Genomic DNA, 6,573 nt, shown 5'->3' with positions numbered 1-6,573 from the left:
TTTTAAATTCTAAAAGTTTGGGGATCAGGTATTCTTCAAGAGTCACAATAAGAAAATGTAATTCTCATAATACTTGGATAAATTACTAAGCAATGTAACCTCTGCATTGCTCTACTTTTTAAATGCACTCCAGCGAATGAAACTGCATGTCCCTATTCAGGAAACATGGTCATTGCATCGGTGGAGTTATACCACATATATGCAGGTTATTAATTTAAAGTTTAGATAAAAAAGCAATCTCTAATTTATTTATGGTATAAAAAGAAGAAAATAAGATAAATAGAACTAGTCACAAATATTGCACCTGAAGAACTTCAATGTCTACAGGGAAATACAATTCTGATCCTTTAAGAGTAATCCTGTTAGTTATTAAATGAAACTATATCTAGAGTGTCAGTTATAAATTTAGAAACCTAAATTTCCCATGCCATATATTATTTGAGGGTATAATCACTCCAGTCTCTCAGAGAATATGCAGAATATACATCTCTGGTAGATCCATCATCACCTGAATTGATTGGATCAGAGTATACTGAAAGTGTAAGAGGCTACCTTTAAAGTATTAGCAAAGGGAATGATTAGTTAGTGAGTTCAATTTTCCAGAGTCCAGGCAGGATGCAAAAACAACTTGGTCTGTGGCAAGCTGTGCCCCTACTGAATACAATAGGAAAGCAAACTGAAAGCATCCTGGAGAATACAGAAAGCTAGAACCAGGTCGGAAAATCAAAAGTAAGAACACGGAACAGTGGTTCCAGTGACTACATAGAAATCCGTCAGGAGAAATACCTAAAGAGTCAGGATTCAGGCTCACATTTCATGTGTTGCTGGAGATGAATAAAATAAAATTAAAAAAAGACAGCACTTAAATTTCTTCCACTTTAAAAATTATGATTGCTTTATATTTCCTCTTTTACCAGTTCTGGCTTATGTGTTTATTTTTAGAGGTTGAGTTCACCTCACCTTTTAAGAAGTTACGATCTATAATATCACAGTCAAGAACACTCTTTCCGTAAACTCTGACAAAAATGGATTACTAGAGAAATCTAACTTGTTTTAAAATCATTGCCATAAATAATGTATTATCAACTTTGTAAAGTCTTGCACATATGTATACACATTTGAGAGGAACCTGCATTTGTATAATTTCATAGATATATAGCATCATGAACATGTATATTAAAATTATTATTATATGTATGCCAATATAATTGTATAAACATGTATTTGTATTTAATGGCAAAAGTTGGTTCATAAGCTGGGAGAAATAATTTTCCCCATGATGTTCATATGTTTATATGTTCATAGCATAATATTCTAATTCATTTTCTAAATGCATTGTATTCAAGCTTATATCTAGGAATTTTTTGAATCTAATTTAAGAAGTTTTCATAATTCACTATTTGAAAACCTATTACTCAATTTTTTCTTCCTTGCAGAAACTTCTGTACTTTTTCTCTCAAGGTTATACAGCCCTGAATCTGATAGCAACAGAACTTCAGCAATAACAGCAGATGCCATCTTAGATTAATGTGAGTGAATGTTTTTTTTTTCACAATATTTATAGTTTCTCTTCTTTGCACCCATTTTGACAGGGAACAATGTTGGGTTCAATGCTGGGTGCCCTAGAGGTGTCCTAGAGTTATTTTTAACGGATTCAATTTGCTTTTTCATGTAAGCACATTTTTTCTTCCTAGATTTGTTTTGAGGTATAGGAGAAACTATTTCTTACATAAAATATTTTTAGAAGTTTACTGTTTATATAAGCCTTCATTATAGAATCATAGAATTAAAAAAACGGAGACTATAGAGATCATCTATACTACTGTTTCTCAAGGATAATAAGTCTACCACTCATTCCTATTTTTGTTTCTTTTCATGAATATAGTGATTCTCACCTACTTTGCCCACTTTTCCTACTTCTTTAGGTCAGCAGTGCAAAATTTAACTAGTTTACTTTTTTGTAGTATATTTTGAATTATGAAACACTAAAGTGGTTTTAAGTCTTCATTTCACATAAAGAAACCACGTTGCAGAACAGCTTAGCTAATTACGAAAGAGCAAACAAATATCTAGTAGCAGAAGCAGGTCCTGAATGGCTCAGAAATGCAGGGCTGTTTCCCCCCGTGAATTATAACCCAGGAAGTCTGTACGTGAAACCAGAGCTTTGACTCCTTTCCCAATGCACATAACTATCTGGCAGACACTGGTCAGTGGCCCTGTTATTCTCCTGCCAGCACCTTCATAATTTCCTGACTGAAAAACCTTAGCTCATCTCTTTCCATTCTTTTTTCTTTATGATTGCTATTTTAATTTTATCTTCATTTGCTTTCTTCTTAATTTCAATAAATTTCCCATATTAATGTATGTAATGTCAGAGTCCATGGAAAAGTGAAATCAGATTATGTAACGCTCTGGCTTGAAATAATCCAATGATTCACATTTCATTTAATGTTCTAATTACAGTGTTTATTCCCAAAATTCTCAGTGATTTGGCCACAGTCGAACAGGCAGTTATGTGCAGTAAGAAAGAGACAAAGCTCTGCTTTCACATGCAGACACCCTCCTGTGTCTACCAACTATTTACAGTATAATCTTGGACATATTATTTTACTGCTTTATTGCACAATTCCTTCATCTGTAAAGTGTGCGTAATAATTTTACCTACCTAATGAAATATTTCATAGGATTAAATGAGTTCATCTCTAAGAGTTTAGAATAGTGCATGGCATAGAGCGTAAGTTTGAACTCTGTTATTACCCCCTACTGTTAAAATCCCACAACACTGACCTTCTTTCGTTTATTTGAACATTACTCTTAGGCCTTTAACCATTAGGATTTCACTTACCCAAGTGTTTTCTATGTTTATCACTTTCATGACTTACAAACTTTCAGTTTATATGTCATATCCGTTACAGAGATTACATCTGACTCAAAAACACCCAACATCACATTCATTTATTTTCTGTCACATCAACCTTTTTCATCTTCTTCATGTCAATTTTAGATCTGATATTTCCTTAATTTATTTGCAAGATCCCCTACAAAGATCTTTATATTCCTGCAAATAATGAAATTGTCTATAATAGGTGTTATCCATTAGAGTAGCTTAAGATTTATCACTAGAGCTTGAACAGCCATAGAGTAGTAGACTCTCAAAATTATTGCTGAAGGAATGAGTTTTCTATTTATTTATTTTTATTTATTTATTTATTTTGAGATGGAGTCTGGTTCTGTCACTCAGTGTCGAGTGCAGTGGCACTATATCTGCTCACTGCAACCTCCGCCTCCTGGATTCAAGCGATTCTCCTGCCTCAGCCTCCCGAGTAGATGGGATTACAGGTGCCAGCCACCATGCCCAGCTAATTTTTGTATTATTAATAGAGATGGGGTTTTACCATGTTGGCCAGGCTGGCCTCAAACTCAATCTCAGGTGATCCACTTGCATCGAACTCACAAAATTCTGGGATTACAGGCGTGAGCCACTGTGCCTGGACGAGCTTACTGTTTTTCAATCTTCCTTTTTTCTTTCATTCTGAGCATTTTGTCTTAAAAGTCCTTAATTCTTCAGATATTACTTCATACATTTCTGAAAAATGTAAGTGGAAAAGTGAATAATTTTTCGACAATTTAAGAATTAAGGAATCAAGCAATATAATTTTATTTCCAAAGAAGGTATTTTTGTCTTGGTTATCTAGCCTGACTCCATCAACAGTTCTTTATGTCAGGGTCCAAGTATGTAACGCATCTGCTTGCCTGAAATAAAGAAGTGTAATGAGATGAACCTCCTTTGAACCCTGAAGTTGGGTGTGACTTTACTGGGATAAGGAGAATAGTGCAACCAATGAAGATTTCACAATTGTATGTATATATAGAAAATAGTGATTAACTAACACTTACCTAAAAACATACCACTAAAATGTTTGTACATTTTATGAGTTCAATAAACATGTTGATGAAACAATACACATAAATAAAATAGGTTAAAGAGTAAAACAGATTAATTTCACTTGATTTTCAAATATTTTAAACAAGAGCAACGCTTTTAAAATTAAATCCATTGCCTAAAATTTGGAAATATATATGTTTCTAATGCATTACATATTGATTATGCAAATTTTAATTTTATAATACTGGATACTTCTTGATATGAACTATGCATCTTATATTTATAAAAAAAATTACATTCATATGCAGCTATGAGAGTTTGTGTAAAATATTTGATAGAAAAGCAAAGTGACAACTATATTTGTATTAATCTACTTTTTTAAAGATGTTGGAATTTTAAAAATCACACACCAGTCGGGAGGACCTGAGGTCCCCTTATTTGATTCATTAGATCTTTGGTTTGTTTTATTCATGTGTTATACAAAGCATAGTCACATGTAAGTTAGCTATTATTCTATATTCTTAAAATGGTAAAATTATCTTTAATTTTTGCTTATTGTTCCCTGGGTTTGTTTTTTCCAAATTTTCTTGCTTTGCTTATTTTTCCCCTATTTGGTTTGTTACATATATGGTGCTTTGTAATTTCCTGTTACACAAGTATATTTTTTCCTCTTCTATCCATACATTTTGCATATGTGATTTAATTTCTCAATGTGAACCACAATTAAAGATTTTACACATTTGTCAGAGCATGGTGTTAAAAAGTATGAGTTGGTTCTTTAGACTAAAGTTATAGAATAGGCTGACATTGATTTAATCACAATTATAGGCATTGTTAAAGAATTCTAATTACATGTATAGATGAAGCATTGTACTAATGTATATTAGTTCACATATTTATTATGATTATTGATATTGTTATTAGTATTTAAATAGCCTCATCCATCTCAGAGTGTCTTTTTCTACAAATTGGTAAGTGAAAATAAATTATGATACATTGGAATAACAGTGACTTTTCTTTTGAATTTCATAGTTTCTTGAACAACATCCTCCACTACTTGACTTTAAAATTGTTCTAGTGTTATCTTAGGAGTTGCTTCGTTATATTTTAACTGGTCGTTTATACTTTATTCTGAGTCTGTCTCTCATTATCAATTTTATTTGAAAAAAAGTGAAAATAACACCTAATTCAAGAAGAATAAGTTGATTAGACAAATATAAGTAATTGCTTAGCAAAATGCTCTATACTAAGCACAAGTTAACAAAAGTTAACTTTTTACTTCCTAAAAATTGACAATTCTTACTTTTATTTATTTGTTTATTCATTCATCCAATCATTTGCTCTCTTTTTGTCAGTTTGTTTCTAAATCATAGAACACTATTGACTTGAAAATGGTTCTTAAGATGCTAAGTATAAAAAGGTGCCATTAAAACAAAAGAATCCTGGAGAAGTGACGGAATATGAACCCCTTACCATCGCAGATCTGTGCACAGAATAAAATAAAACAGAATTGCACATTGGAGACATCCCTGGTTCTGATTTCAGAGTTCAAAGTTTAGCCTTGATATCTGTGCTATGTAGTTAACTTTTTATTCCCAGACCTTCAATTATTCATCAAATAAAGAGAAAGGATTTTCCTTATTTTATGCTTCTTCCACTATAAAAATACAGATGGTATACCTAATAATATCAATTTAATTTTATGTTGTGAAAGCTAAATATCACTGCAAAATATCCCTTTTGCAGAACTTTCACATAGCAGTAAAGAAGTAGATCTGGCGGGGCGCAGTGGCTCATGCCTGTAATCCCAGCACTTTGGGAGGCTGAGGCAGGTGGATCACGAGGTCAGGAGTTCAAGACCAATCTGGCGAAGATGGTGACACCCCCTATCTACTAATACAAAAAAATTAGCCGGGCATGGTGGCAGGTGCCTGTAATCCCAGCTACTCAGGAGGCTGAAGAAGGAGAATCGCTTGAACCCAGGTGGCAGAGGTTGCAGTGAGCCAAGATCCAAGATCGCACCACTGTACGCCAGCCTGGGCGACAGGCTAAGACTCCGTCTCAAAAAAAAAAAAAAAAAAAAAAAAAAAAAAAAAAAAAGATTACTTCTTATTACTTCTGTCTTTGAACTACAGTAAGAATTAATTTATAAATTTCTGATGATGATAATGAGGACAATCTTGAAGAAGACAATGAGGGCTATTATAACTTTCTTAGTCATTTTAGGTTCATATTTTTCATTGCATCCTTATGTGCATTATTAGTTTTGTATACGTCTATGTCGAAATACTGCAAACTCTCTGAGAGGAGACTTTAGGACCTTTTGTTTGTATTCTCCACAAATAATGTAAAATAGATTGCACAAATAACTGAAAAATATTTTTAAAGTTAGACCCAAAGCAAAGTGCTTAAATTTACTTCCTTTACTCCTTGAACAAAAGGCAGTGAGTTATATTTCTATGTTTTGTTTCTCCCCTAGTCAAATGCTTTACAATAACACTAATGCCCTTCACACTTTTCTCCAGTAGTGTGAAGGCACAAATATTTATTTGTATGGATATTGAAGTTGGAAGAGTTTGGGAAAATATTCACTTTGGGAAATTTTCTTTTAAGAAAACAAATTTTTATTCTTGTCACTCTTGTAATCTATTTTAAGTTAATGATCTAATTCCCATGAACTGTGCAAC

This window comes from Macaca nemestrina, chromosome 16 (genome assembly GCF_043159975.1).
Source record: "Macaca nemestrina isolate mMacNem1 chromosome 16, mMacNem.hap1, whole genome shotgun sequence".
Taxonomy (NCBI): domain Eukaryota; kingdom Metazoa; phylum Chordata; class Mammalia; order Primates; family Cercopithecidae; genus Macaca; species Macaca nemestrina.
This window is presented reverse-complemented; position numbering follows the sequence as displayed.